Source organism: Aythya marila (assembly GCF_965140915.1).
Source record: "Aythya marila genome assembly, chromosome: 12".
NCBI lineage: Eukaryota > Metazoa > Chordata > Aves > Anseriformes > Anatidae > Aythya > Aythya marila.
This window is the reverse complement of record NC_139053.1, coordinates 381927-397296: the sequence shown is the minus strand read 5'-3', so window position 1 is coordinate 397296 and position 15370 is coordinate 381927. Positions and strand designations below refer to the sequence as shown.

At 37.2% G+C, this 15370-nt stretch overlaps 1 pseudogene across 1 annotated transcript in view; it reads right to left on the bottom strand.

Annotated features, from left to right (window-relative positions):
* Window positions 1–15370, bottom strand: part of LOC309882781 (neural-cadherin-like) — a 64187-nt pseudogene that overhangs the window by 36746 nt on the left and 12071 nt on the right. Inside the window, exons 2-9 of the transcript XR_014319587.1 lie at window positions 13929–14129; window positions 12805–13030; window positions 10148–10352; window positions 7809–7920; window positions 5941–6190; window positions 2951–3093; window positions 1439–1611; window positions 381–549 (exon numbers count right to left, since the gene is read on the bottom strand). The product of XR_014319587.1 is annotated as a neural-cadherin-like (transcript). The remainder of the gene's footprint in view (window positions 1–380; window positions 550–1438; window positions 1612–2950; window positions 3094–5940; window positions 6191–7808; window positions 7921–10147; window positions 10353–12804; window positions 13031–13928; window positions 14130–15370) is intronic.

Below are 15370 nucleotides of genomic sequence, written 5' to 3'. Positions count from 1 at the left end.
CCTTGCTATTGTTCCCCCTGGCACAGCTCCAACAATCCTTGCTTCAGCCCAATCCCCCTTCTTACCTAGTTTAAAGCCCTCTCAACAAGCCCTGCCAGCTCCTGGCCCAGGATCCTTTTTCCCCTAAAAGATAGGGACCCGTCTGAGGCCATCAGGCCAGGTGCTGAGTAAAGTGCCCCATGATCGAAAAAAACAAGATTTCTGCGTTGGCACCAGCCCCGGAGCCATGTGTTTAACAGGTGGGCTTTCCGTGTCCTCTCTGTACCCCTCCCTGCCACCGTAGGGATGGATGAAAACACCACCTGCACTCCCGCTCCATCCACTAACCGACCCAGCCCCCTAAAGTCTTGTTTGATAACGAGTTATGATATTCCATTTACCTGTGTCAGGATGAATACTAAATGCTGGTAGGATACCATCTCTGTGCATCAAGCCATATTTCACTATACCATTGGCTCCTTCATCAGCATCAGTGGCTTCAACTTGCAGTACAACTGTCTCTGAAGGCTGGTTTTCCAATACGGAAGCATGTTCCCGATAATACTGACACTGAGAGGGGATACAAACAAAACCAAAAACAATCAAGCATGTAACTTGCCATATGATTTAATAATACATTAGAGGGAAAAAAAAGAAAAAAGAAAAAAAAAAACACTATTTAGCCACACTGCCATTCAGATATGCTGATGTTTTTATCTGTATCATGATTAACTTAAGCACTTTACTTGCTATTTTGTGGTTATATGAAAACTATGCAACTCCAACTGATTAAAATATTTGGACATATACCAGCTTTCTATTCAAAGTAAGTTTGTCAAGAACAGATTAATGATAATTTGCAAGACTTAATTAAGCAGTCATGGACTTTTTAAAACGTGCAACATTATTCATCAACATATTAGCCATTAGCATCAAACTTGAAATTTTTTGACAACAGAATGTTAAATACAAGTGAACATTCTGAAAACACATTCAAGCATTTATTTTTACAGTACTTTACAATTCAAGATAAAATACCTTCAATCTTTTCTTTCATCAATTCCAGACTTATCATCATCACAAGAAGACAATGAAATTTAGGGAGGTGTTTTGGAACACTTTGGAACAAGTCCACTGGATAGATACACCTATTGATCCCTCCTCATGCGTCATAATGAAACACCAAAAGTTATTCACCCAACCTAATCTTTTCTAAAATGACAGATGAGCTGGGGTTCAGGAAAAAGTCTGCTTACAGGAGCTGCTCTGCCACAAGAGAACAAACCATATAAGGCTCAGGAGAGGGACGGGAAAGATGGAGAAGACAGTGGTATCAAGAGGAGAAAAAGAAAGTGGATCATGTCTTGTTATTACTTATCTGCTGCACCACTTGCAGTGGCAACAGTCTTAAACATGCACCACACAGTCTAATGTATATCATCTAGCCTCATGTATTCACCTTCTGAAAGACACGTTTGTTGTTGTTGACATCATCAATTTTCACAATAACCTGAGCAGTACTTGTAAGAAAACAGGTCCCTCCGGAGGCATTATCATCAGTAGCTATGACATTAAGTATGTACTCTGTCCCATGCAACTTTGGAAATGGACTTGAATGAAGTCTAACTAGCCCTGAAAAACAACAGGTTTTAGCTTTTCTTATTTTTTAGTACATTAACCAATTACTGTTATTCTTCCAACCTTTCTAACTATTCACAAGACTGCTACATTTTAATTATTATGGTATTTTCTACTGCAGTCTGATAATAAAATGAAGACAGCACAACAGGTCTGCACATATGACTACACAGCTGAAAGAGACAACAGCTACAGCTCAGCTGACCTGCACATTATCTTCATCTGCTGCAGAAGATAACAAAAATAAAAATAAAAATCCAGAAACATTGTGGCAAACTTCTGTTTAACCTGTTTCAGCCCTACCAGGGAGCATGGGTACATTCCTTTATTATTGCAATGAAGTCTGTCTCCTTTGTGCTGCAGTCTTTCGTGTTAGCTCAACTGAAATTAGCAAAAGTTTTCCTTCCTGCAACACAATCACCACAGCATTAGGCTGTTTAGACATACCCTCAGAAACATGCATTTTGCTACTCTTCCAAGTCTGAGACCATGTAGAAAGAAGCTGTCATTCATCCACTTCATCATCCATCAATCACCACCTCACTTATTCATCAGGGATAACAGCAATTGTCATTACAACAGAGTATTGTCACAGCATCAATGTCACTCAATTTGCTTGCAGATGTACTGTTTTAGCTGCTTCACTTATTCTTGACATATTTCCACTTCTTGCCATTTCTGTGACAAGGGAGTAAAGACTATTCTTCTGATATCATTTGTGAAATTAAACTGCTGCAAGTCACTACATAAACTTTTATTGGCTTACAAAAGCAACAAAAGCCAAAAAATGTTTTGAAAAAAAAAAAGTTAATTTTTCTGAATTAAGCTTGGTAGACTATAAAAATTAATTGCTAAAAGGTTTAAGTTTACTTATACACAGTCATCTATATAAAAAACAATGGATCATAACATAAGAGATGGTATCCAATCAACATTCGTCTCTTAAGTTACCCATTATTAATAACAATGCTCTCTATTAAATTACTGACTGAATTTTTGTCTGAATTATTATTATATATTCATAATTTGTCTGAATTATTATTTTGTCTGAATTATTGTCTGAAATCAGACAATAAATAAACAAAATAAACAAATAAGAGTTGTCAATTATACAGGGGTTTTAGGAAAATGATACAATTTTTTAATGTTATGAGATAGTCTAGAACACTTGCACCTTTCTCCTGCATTTTTTTATTACATTAGCACTAGCTCCAAAAATTGTATATGCTATTCAGTTTTTATAAATGTTGTCTAATAAAAAACAATCTTAATGTGCATCACAACAGAATCAACATTATGGCTCTGTAGCAGCAAAGAGCTAATACAGTATTACCTTTCTTAGGATCAATAACAAAATTTCCTTTTTGACTCCCAGATAGAATATCATAGTTCACACCATCTCCATCAGGGTCAACAGCATTAACTGTAGCAACCAGTGTATTTGGGCCTGCATCTTCAGAAACAAAACTCCTGTAACTGTTAAATGAAATTATGACAACATACTTACAAATTTAGACAGAAAACAATATATACATAGAGGAATATTTTACAACTGATTTTACTGATTACCTATACAAAGGGTACTGCAGAGATCTGTAATTTATTAATGCAATTACACTGTTAAGATGCTACTTCATAAACCAAGGAAATTATAGTATAGATGACTTATCCAACCATCTTTCTGTTGCTCCCTCCCATAAATTTCCACTGTAAACTTTCAGCAGTGTTGATGCTTTCAAGCTGATCTTCATGACAACAATTACACTGAATGTAGAATTCTTTTTTTTTTCAATTTACAAGATTCACAGAATTAAAGTAAACATTTAAAAACATTGTTTGTTATAATGTACTTTCTGACACAAGTTGTCAAATGCTTTCAGTGTACTCTTTGCACCAGCATGACTAAGATGAGAATCAGATCCAGAGGATATGTGCGTAACTCCAGTTTTACAAAAAATCTCTTCTCAGGACCAGACACATCACTGACACTGTAAGCTCTTAAGCGGCATTATCAGCCTAAGCTTAATGCTCTCAGGAGTAGAAATTCCTCTGCCTTAGTAAAGTCCCAAATATTTATTATTTTATCTGACTAGATCAGGCATAGGCCAGGCTAAGCATATTACAGTAGTAGATATGCCAAACCTCAGCCATAGCAAGGAATTACAGCTGGCTCTATCCAACAATACACATGGGTATCACTGGGCTCAGAGTACCTCAGTCTGCTCATGGGCCCACTTTTCATATTTCATTGCAAATACAACCCCAGTGACTGCAGCTGTTACATGAAGTCAATTACTATCACACCTCATTGTCATTATGCTGAGAAATGCATAAATATCAAAGCAAAAGAACATAGGTGCAGAGAAAATCTCTCCCTTAGCTTTTGCTGTCTAGATATCCATTTTCACCAAAACCTTTGTAGTGACAGCTTTTTTTTTTCTCCCTCAATTTAATATGCAATGAAGTAGGAGAAGTAGATTATTCTGGTTTAGCTCAGTCACAAACCTCAGGACACTGTTTTAACTCTGAATCTGGAATGCAAATGAACAGCAGTTCTGATAATTGTGAACATGAAATTTAGGGACAGAGGAGCTCAAGTCATCAGAAGAGGTTTCTTAAAAAGCAGAAAGTGGAAACCGACAAAATGAAAGAGCGATAGTCTTAGGCATTTCATAATTGAGACACAGGATAACTGATGAAAAAAAGCTCATGGCAAGGAATCTAGAGTTTATACCGGACTATAAATCTATTTAAACAAAGGATTAGAAGGACGTCATCATCATCTGGATTTGTATTAGCCTTGCAAATTAGTCTCTCAACAGGGGCCAATTTATGGGTGTTCATGATGATTTATCTCACAGAAAACTTCATCTAAGTTATGTTTGAAATTTATCTTTTGAAATTTTTTTCATTACCTGAAAGATAAAGTAAAATTAAATCCTGGTTAACATGGTTAAGCAAACACTTGAAACAATTTGAACTGCAAGAGCTGAATTAACTTCCAACACCCATCTATATAGATATAACTTGTACTGCATAGGGAACAGAAAAGGTTCTTATTTATGTTTGGCAATTTAAAATAATATTCATTTTAATCATGTTCTTCAGTAGGCTTTAAATATGAGCTGGTGGGTTTTTGTTTGTTTGCTTTGTTTGTTTAACTATGAACTCTGCTTCCAATATGTTATGGAGATGTTTACAGCATCTTTATGCTATCTCTCATTTCTGATTAAAAAATCGGGAATAGATACAGGACTTGGCATTCAATCACCTTGAATATTAATACAAATGAATAAATGAAAAGTAGGCATCATCTGAAGAGTGATAAACTTAATCTGTTTTAGTATTTGAAAATATTTGGATATCCACTAACTATTTACAAAAGATCATTTTTTTCTAAGCCGTATCTCCTAAGCAACATTTAGGAACAAAAGGAAGACATAAGATTTTGAAGCCCGAGGTTACTTTTACATAAAATGACTGTCAGCTTTGACATTTTGTTCAACTAAATCACACTGTTGAAATCTCTTCCAAGGTTTTGTTCTGAGCCTTTCTACTCTAGAAGGCCAATGCAGAAGTTCACAATGAATTTCATTACTAAGATAACAACCTGAATGCAAATTTACAGCGTTTCTGGCATTGCTTCAGATACCTCTGGGTCCCAAATACAGAATAAAAATCATTACTGAGGTTTACGGAAAAAAAAAGGAAACAAAATATCATTTAACAATAGTCTATTGTATCTCCCATAGAGTAGCAGGAATAGTGGCTTCCCACTGCTAACCTTCCCAAGCATCCACACGGTGAATAGCAATGTAAGCCATCCATCTGATGTGCAGGAAAAAACTACTTAAAACACAGCAAAAACTGGAATATACTGTTTACATATTTATGTATTTAAACTGACAAGATCTTCCAATCAAACATCTTGACTTTAGCAAAGTAAGTGAATGGAAGATCATTAATTGGTAGGCTACTAATGGAATTTCATTTCTAATTAATCTAAGATTAATTGGAAGAACATATTGGAAAAACAGAAACACAAGATCTGCCAAAAGAGACTGTCTATATACCACCCCTTTCTATGCGCAATTTCAATGTCTAAACCTTACAATTAACCAAATTTAAAGCCTTAAAAAAAAAAAAAACTGTTAGTAACAAGATCTCAGAGCCAAAAGATCATCCTGCTTTAGTCAGACTAACTGAAATTTGATTGAACACAAACCAGTTAGCCGCCTATAATGATCAGCCTTCTGACCAGGATAAAAAACGCAACAGTAAAAGACAGTAAAAGATAACAGAATTTTAAGAATATGCATTTACATTGTCTGGGAAAACTCAAGTGCTTCATCATTTACATTTGAAATATGAATCCTAACAGTTGCTGTCCCAGTCTTCATCTCTTCCCCTTTATCCACAGCCATAATTGTGAACTCATACAGATGGTTAGGTCGCTCATAGTCCAATTTTGTTGCTGGAAATATAGTACCATGAGAAGTAATAGTAAAGTCTGGACTCAAAGAGTAATACAGTATTTCGGCATTCTCTTTTGAATCACAGTCAGTGGCTGTCACTGTTAAAAGAGAAGATAAAAACACTGCATAGATCAAAGTCTATAAATTGGAACATTAAGTGCTTTAACAAAAGAATTAGTGCATAGCATAAAACTGTAATAGTATTTCTCTTGGCATATAGTGCTTGAAATAATTTATAAAACAGGTGAAGTCCTGTTACCTCAAAATCATATGAAGATTTGTTTACTTCAGTTCTCATCCTCCAAAATTATATTATATTTACAATATAATATATATAATTATATATAATTATTATATAATTAAAATTATATAATAAATAAATATATATATATATTATATGGCCGAGGCAATAGTAAGTAATTATGACTTTTGACACCGTCTTCCACAGCATTCTCCTCAAGAAACTGGCTGCTCTTGGCTTGGACTGGCGCACGCTTCGTTGGGTTAGAAACTGGCTGGATAGCCGGGCCCAAAGAGTCGTGGTGAATGGAGTCAAGTCCAGTTGGAGGGCAGTCACTAGTGGCGTCCCCCAGGGCTGGGTGCTGGGGCCGGTCCTCTTTAATATCTTCATCGATGATCTGGACGAGGGCATTGAGTGCACCCTCAGTAAGTTTGCAGATGACACCAAGCTATGCGCGTGTGTCGATCTGCTCGAGGGTAGGAAAGCTCTGCAGGAGGATCTGGATAGGCTGGACCGATGGGCTGAGGTCAACTGCATGAAGTTTAACAAGGCCAAGTGCCGGGTCCTGCATCTTGGGCGCAATAACCCCCAGCAGAGCTACAGGCTGGGAGAGGAATGGTCGGAGAGCTGCCAGGCAGAGAAGGACCTGGGTGTGATGATGGAGAGTTGGCTGAATATGAGCCAGCAGTGTGCTCAGGTGGCCAAGAAGGCCAACGGCATCCTGGCTTGTATCAGAAACAGTGTGACCAGCAGGGCTAGGGAGGTGATCATCCCCCTGTACTCGGCTCTGGTGAGGCCGCAACTCGAGTACTGTGTTCAGTTTTGGGCCCCTCGCTACAAGAAGGACATTGAGGTGCTTGAGCGGGTGCAGAGAAGGGCGACAAAGCTGGTGAGGGGCCTGGAGAACAAGTCCTACGAGGAGCGGCTGAGGGAGCTGGGCTTGTTCAGCCTGGAGAAGAGGAGGCTCAGGGACGACCTTATCGCTCTCTATAGGTACCTCAAGGGAGGCTGTAGCGAGGTGGGGGTTGGCCTGTTCTCCCACGTGCCTGGTGACAGGACAAAGGGGAATGGGCTTAAGTTGAGCCAGGGGAGTTTTAGGTTAGATGTTAGGAAGAACTTCTTTACTGAAAGGGTTGTGAGGCATTGGAACAGGCTGCCCAGGGAAGTGGTGGAGTCACCATCCCTGGAAGTCTTCAAAAGACGTTTAGATGTAGAGCTTAGGGATATGGTTTAGTTGGGACTGTTAGCGTTAGGTAGAGATTGGACTCGATGATCTTGAGGTCTCTTCCAACCTAGAAATTCTGTGATTCTGTGATTCTGTGATATGACCCAATTCTACAAGATGCCAATTGCCTTCAGAGAGTTGTGGCTACCCCTTCTTGGGGCAGGATTTTGCCTTCTTAATTGAAATCTGATTAGTGGGGAGAGATTTGTTACTCCTGAAGAGTATAACAAATGGTTTTAAAAGTACCAACCTTGTAGAAGTGCAGTTGTCATAGTAACTGTTTCAGGAACACTAACTTTGCTGTAGATCGACTGATGAAATTCTGGGGAACAATCATTCACATCTGTGATTACAACTGAAACCTGAACAGAAATCAAGAGAGTGTTAAGTGGCATCAAAGTGAATCAAGGCAATGACTTCATTGCTCTAGAAATAGTGAATAGAAGAATTTGTAAAACAAAACAAAACAAAACAAAACAAAACATTATTGTTGAGGTCTTTGGAAGCTGTAGCATGTAGGAAAAAAAAACAAAAAAAACTTAGGTTGTTCTTTTCCTGCTGAGAATTGCTTAAATATTAAATTCCAAAACATGTGGAATTGTCAGGCTACATACATCAACATTTACTATTTTTCTTTCACCTCCTTTGATTATTTCCTATGATTAATTTAAAGAGAAATGGACTGTCTGCTTTCAAAGCATTCTTTTGCCATTATCTTATCTTCCCACACTTCTGTTATTTTTCATACTAAAAATTCTACTGCCAAGCATATCACTTTCTAGCAGTACAAATCTCCAAGACAAAGTTCGGAATTCAATTGCAGCAGTGTAAATCAGTGTCCTGGTTTCAGTTAGAACAGAAGTTTCAGATAGAACAGAATTAATTTTCTTCCTAGTAGCTGGTGGAATGCTGTGTTTTGGCTTAGGATGAGAAGAGTGCTGATAACACCCCGATGTTTTGATTGTTGCAGAGCAGTGCTTATACCAAGCCAAGGACATCTCAGCCTTTTGCTCTGTCCTGCCAACAGGCAGGCTGGGGGTGCAGTAAGAGCTGGGAGGGGACAGACCCAGGACAGGTGACCCAAACTAGCCAAAGGGGTATTCCATACCATCTGACGTCATGCTAAACAATATATAGGGGTGGCTAGCCGGGGGGAGGGGGCCGGACTGCTCAGTTAGGCTGGGCATCGGTCAGCGGGTGGTGAGCAATTGCATTGTGCATCACTTGTTTGTACATATTATTATTATTATTTTCCTATTATCACCATTGTATTATTATTATTATTATTATTATTATTATTATTGTTATTATTACTTTTGTTATTATTATTTTCCTGTCTTATTAAACTGTCTTTATCTCAACTCACGGGCTTCACTTTCCATTTCTCTCCCCCGTCCCAGAGAGGGAGGGGGAGGGGGAGTGAACGGCTGCGTGGTGTTTAGCTGCCGGCCAGGTTAAACCACGACAATCAGAAGTAGATAAAAGTATCTGTTCATGTTAAGACAAGTAAGAAATACAACTCTGCTTCTAACACCATTAAAAATGTTTTCTTATTTCTGTGTCAAATGAGAGCCCACTGTTGCACCGTTGACAATCCAAGCACTAAGGAGTGTGTTAAATTAGCCTTTACAGCAGTTCATACTGCCACAGTTCATGCTGAAGTCTGAAGCTGGCTCACAATGCAATAGGTAGCCTTATACTCACTCTACTCTTACTTATGTTAGTACAAAATGAAAGTTGCCCTCTCATGACTGCTGAAGTTCTATTGGTGTAAAGCATATAAAACTACATTTAGGCCAAATGTATTTATACAATCATCTTAGAATCCTCTTTCAAGTCTTATTCTGTCATTCTTCATCTTGTGGTACCTAAAAGGGACAACAGAAATTATCAATCTCTGGTGTGCTACAGCCACTGTTTTTAACACTGTTGTACTCTGTCCTCTCACCTGTTCCTCTACCTCCCATTCCTTCTACCGCGTACATCTTATTTCCCACAGCAGGAACAAACTGTTATATTACATGCATTTCCAAGCTTGGCAAATCTTTGAATTCACACAACTGTAATAGCTGTATTTAGAAATATTTTCTCCTGTCAAACAGCTTTCTAAAATACCATGAACTATCATCTTTCAACACCTATGACTTACTACCTCCTGTCTTTACAAGTTCAGTTTGTGTTCTTGAAACAAAACTAGCAATTGTCTTTGTGGTTTCTGTTTTGCCTTTGTTTTAAATTGGAGTAATCACAAATATGCATCATTTATGAAGGCTGAGAGTAAAACAAAACCGCATGTTAGCCATGGCTGCATCTACTCCCATCTTTTTGGATAAAGACGTTGGCCCTATGATGGGATGGTATTATCGATCCCTAAGCAACAGCTTTTTCAGGATTAGCAAAAATGAGCTCTACCCAATAGTACCTAAACCAGCCCTCCTAGTCTATAGAGTTAAAAAAGACTTTTAAAATTAACAACAGAATATATAGCATGAGCTGGAGAAATGACAGCTCCTCATGAATCTGTGCAGATATTTGTGAAGACTCAAGAAAAATGCAAATACATACCGAATGGCAGAAGTGAACACCTACCTCAGCTGCGCTACTGAGCTGTTCCTCGTTTTCCTCTGCTCTGACCAACAGAAGATACTGGTGTTGGTCACTCTCATAATCCACATTCCGAGTTAAGCTGATATCCCCTGTTGACTGACCAATGCTGAACAGACCACTCGGATTAGTTAGCAAACTGTAGTTCAGGGATTTGTTTTGATATGATATAGCAGTGACTCGAAGAAAGCTGCATAAAAATTAAGTAATATAAAAAAAAAGGTCTCAAGCATGTAATACAACATAATAAAAAATAAGGCAAAAAATGCTACACAACAGAGCTGAAGGTGCAAGCCTGTAGGTCTGATTAGAGCAGTACACACCGAAGTCAATGATAGCTATACTAAACTCCAAATTCAAATATTTTTTTTATACTGTATTTTTATCATCTTGAAGTTAAACAGAAAAAGATTTTTGGAAGCAGAACACAGAAATAGAAGATTAAAAACACAGAAATAGAAGATTTATTTTTTGTTGCAACTGAATTTGCTTACTCTAATTTTCTTTTAAGGTGGTGATGATTTTCAGGAAGGAAACTAAAAGATAAAATAAACTACAAAAGATTCCTTTTACTAACAGCATAATACAGTTCAGCATACTGTTCTAAAGTTTCAGATACCTGCAAAAGGAAAAAAGCCAGTCACTAGCAGTGTGCATGTAACAGCATATACCAGGACATATTATATTTTTTTTTAGCTCAGCTGGCACTTTTTTCCCATGAAAGTGCTTCAAGTAGGAAAAGCATTTGCAGAATGAAGTAAAAGAAATGAGTTATAAAACAATAATTTTAAGGGTTTAAAACAGAATACGAATTCCTCTAATGTTTGTTGTCTTATCATGAAGATTTCTTAGGAGAAAAGATTCCACTTCCCAGGAGAACCCAACAACACCTAAGATCCAGTGACAACTGCATTTAAAAAGACAAAACTCAGTTTGTCTGAACACTTCTTTTCCTTTTATTATTTTCATGCTGCTGTCTTCTAGCTTCCCTCAGGTGCAACACTGAAAAAAAAATACTGCAAAAGGTTGCTGTAGGTCATTATCTTGCTTTATTCTTTTTCCTTATTTTTCTGTGATATGATCTCACAGTCAGTTTAAGCCAGCACAAGTCAGTGTTCCTGCCAACAGGAAATACTTTGCCTTCTTTCTAACTCCCTACCCCAGCTGCAAGTTCATGCCACCTCTCCTCTCCTTCTGTCACCACGAACAATCACGAGGCCCTCCTGTGAACACATTTAACAACTCAACTGAATTTATTTTTTTTTTTTTGCTTTGTCTTTCATTGGATCAGCCTGCCAACGCAGCTAGCATGCTAGAGCCAATGCCAGATGAAAGGAAAAGAAAGACTTGGTAACACTTCTTGTCAGCAGCAGTTTTAAATCTACCTACAATTGTGAAATCCTTACCCCAGAAATCCAGCGACTGTTTTCCTGCAACTGGTCTAATATAAATATCAGAATTTCAGGATTCTGCATTAATTTTCAGGACCACACACAGGTTAACACACAACAGTAAATCACTTTTGCTGGGCACATTGTTTATATTCAAGCCTCTTATGGCATAGTAACAACCATATGAAATATTTAATTCCTTTTGGATATTACCATGTAACTTGACAAACTGATTAATCTACTATCACCGTAATTGTGCAAACATATTTTAAATAGTGACAAAAAAATTTACAAAGAATTCCACTATTTTTCTTCCTAAACATTATTGAATCCAATATAGCAATACCAGTTAGGTATTGTAGCATTCCACGGTTCTTTAATTTCTTTTATACCTGTGCTAAATAAGTTCATTGTAGTTTTAAAGAAAAAAAAAAAAAGAAAAACCAACAAACAAACAAACTTATTTGCTATTAACAGCTGCTGATTTTTTTTTTTATCTTAACAAACCTCAGACACTGTAAAATTGTTGTAGACTCAACAGTAAAACAGAATACTACAGATAACATAGCATTAAATAACAGTTGAAAGGCCACACAAGGAAGACATTTCTGGACAAAAGTATTGTTGTTTCATGGAAAAGGAAATGTCTGCCCTAAAACCAAAACAATTTGTGAAAGACAGAACTGAGTATTCAGGTAGACCTATGTTACTAACGTTTTCCGTGATATTTAGATCCACATGGTTAGACAAAGGATGGAAAAGTAAAATGACAACTTTTGCGTCATCTTCATTTTTGCTCAGTTGGTCACTGTGATTAACGAAGACAGCAAAGACAGTCTCCCCTCTTCCCCCTACCCCAATATTCACTTGGTGGAGAAGGCACTTTTTAAATGTTGACACAGAGAACTCATACATGCGTTTACACAAGGTATCTTTCTTTATGATGTAATGGTTCTGATTTGTATTTTCTTTGAAAATTAGGACACAATCATCATCAGATAATACTTTTGGTATCATTTAAAAAGCATGAAATTATAATTATTCATTACCACTTTTCTTTATAAAAAAAGAAAGAATACATTATATATTACAATATACTAAGAATGCATCAATCAAATTATATTTATCACTTCAATTAAGATATCTAAATTGCTATTTACGATTCATAAACAATGCTGAGGCTTTGGAGAGATCAAAAAGAAGTTAAACTAAGAACACAATCCCACTGCATTATTTGTTACTGTTACTTACGATTTTCCTTGTGGCATACTTTCAGGAACGTGAACAAAGTATGACATGTTGCTGAACTGCGGTGGTCGAAATCCAGCAATTATAGAAACAGAGGCTGGAGACCCTTTGTTTCCAAGTTTATCTGCTGCCAGTACAGTCAGTAAATACTCCTTGCTCCTCACCAATGGCAAACCTGTTGTTTTAATCCAGCCTGTGTTCCTCTCGACTTCAAATCTGGCTTCTCCACCTAAGAAGACAGATCCACAAACTGCTGTCAGCAAGAACACTTTTACTTAAGTAAAACAGAGAAGAAAATAGGGTATCAATTCCTGAAGTGGTTTTCTTTTAGAATTGACAAGCACACAAAAATATCAAGAGTTTGTCTTGAACTCACTAACTACATCAGTGATTACATTTCTAATCTCATTTTACTTTCCTGGGCAATTATTATTATTCTTCATCCTCCAATACTTTGCTGTTATTTGACCCCTAACTGTCCCTTAGCAGAAAACTCTGTTAGGGTCCTGGTCAAGAAGAACAGATTCACCTTTGGAGTACATCACCACTCCCTTTCTGCTTAGACAGTTTTGAATTATTATTGAACTTTATTTTAAGAGCCTCAACAAAGAAAATCATCAGCAAGTCAACAAGTACCTGTGCAAAAATAAGACATAAACCATACCCTTACAGATTTGTTTGGAATGATCCAGAAGCACAACTCCTGCAAAGGAGAAGGAACATTAGCTTCTTCCACCCAACAAACTCTGCTTCAGGTAGCGTCCTCTCCAATAAAGAGTCAGTGCAGCAGAAAGGTGCTGATGATGGCTCCCATTGCCATCCCCTCGCAAAGCCCTGCAGCCCAGTACCACTACAGTCGCCACTACCCCTGTGGGCAATAATCTGGGCAGGAACCCAACTTTACAGAGAGAACTCACTTCCAATCTGGCCAATCTGTCCATACGCTCACTAGAAGTTTATTTTTTTCACACACAAAGCCAAAGGCTTATGAATCTTTTTGAGAAGCAAAGGAAGATTTTCCACTAAAGAAACTGAGGATAAGAGACAAAAAAAAAAAAAAAAAAAAAAAGTTTAGTGAAGCTAATAGTGAAGTTTCATACAACTGTAACAAAGAGATTTAAGTTTACCTTCCAAGAGAAAGTATTCTACAGTTCCATGGATCCCTTCATCTGCATCCACCGCAAGCAGCTTGTATACTTGAGTACCTTCGGCAGCTTGAGGAGAAACCACGGCTAAGAACGGGAAGGGCTCCATGGCCCATTCAGGTACATTGTCGTTTGCATCTGCCACAGTAAGTGCAACTAAGTGCAACAAGTACTGATCTTTTCCTAATAGTAAGAAAAATGAATAAATATTTAGCTATTTAATGGTACTCAAAGTAGCAAACACATATCAACTCCTGAGGGTGTACTGTCTGCAATATGGTTGGCATTTAATTCAGAAAGACTTCTTTGGCTCTTCTCCTACAACCAACAGCATCCAGATACAATGGAAAAAAATAAAATAAAATAACCAGCACAAGTACTGCCAAACTGCAACACCAGGGCCACCCCATACTACTTCCTACCAATGTCTCTTTTTAGGAAAGATCACACATTCTTAAATTTTCAAAGGCTAAATACATGTTTCCTGAAAGCACTTTGCTGGAAGAAAAAAAAATATTGTTTTGTATATTCAATGATTACAACAATTCTGAACATTGAAAGTAATTAAATTTTTGCTGTCAAAAAGATTCTAACCAATCTACCCTAAGTAATGAATTTCCTAGATGGAAAGTTCACTTAAGTCTTAATATGGTTTTCACTTCTATTAAAAATTAAATGCTGTTTAAAAAAAAATCCATCAGAAAATGGAACTATTCAATTATCCAGAAATCAGAAACAGAATATCCTTAAAAATTAATGGAAAAGTACTTGTTATGCTGCTTGCATTATTAAACCAACCAGTGAGGGCAGCAGAGCTGAACAAGTAATAAATAAAGGCAGGTATCATTGAAAAAGTAACAAAAAGGAAAAATGTCAGATCAAAGAAAATGTTCTGATGTCTCCACGCATTAAGTTAAAGGAGGAAAAAGTAGAAACAAACCCTGGTTGAAAAATGAGACTTCACCCTGGGTGAAAAATGTTTCTAAATAAAAGACAAAAGCATTGACTAAAATCTTCAGTGTCAAAGAAAGCAAAATGCTGCTGCAGACAGAAAGCCTTTTTGTCTCTGCACTCCTTAATCAGCTCGTATATGCTTCCAACTGGTAAATATTTCTTCCAAATACACACAGCTAGCTCAGATTCTGAAGCAACTTCCTGGGAAGACATAAAACTATGAAACTATGATAAGACTATAACAAAGACTTAAAGACTTTTTTTTTTTTTTTTTTTTTTTTTAATGTAACTGATGACGTTTTATTTACCAGTAAGACCAAAGAGCACAGTATAAAGAGATGTAGGCCTTTTGGCCAGTTTGGCTGCAAGTGGACTGGCACCGTACTTGTAGAAAGCCACATTACAGAGGCCAACTTGAGTGTTCCTGCCATCCATGTTTATAAGAGAAGACTCAGCTTGGAAGACTCAGC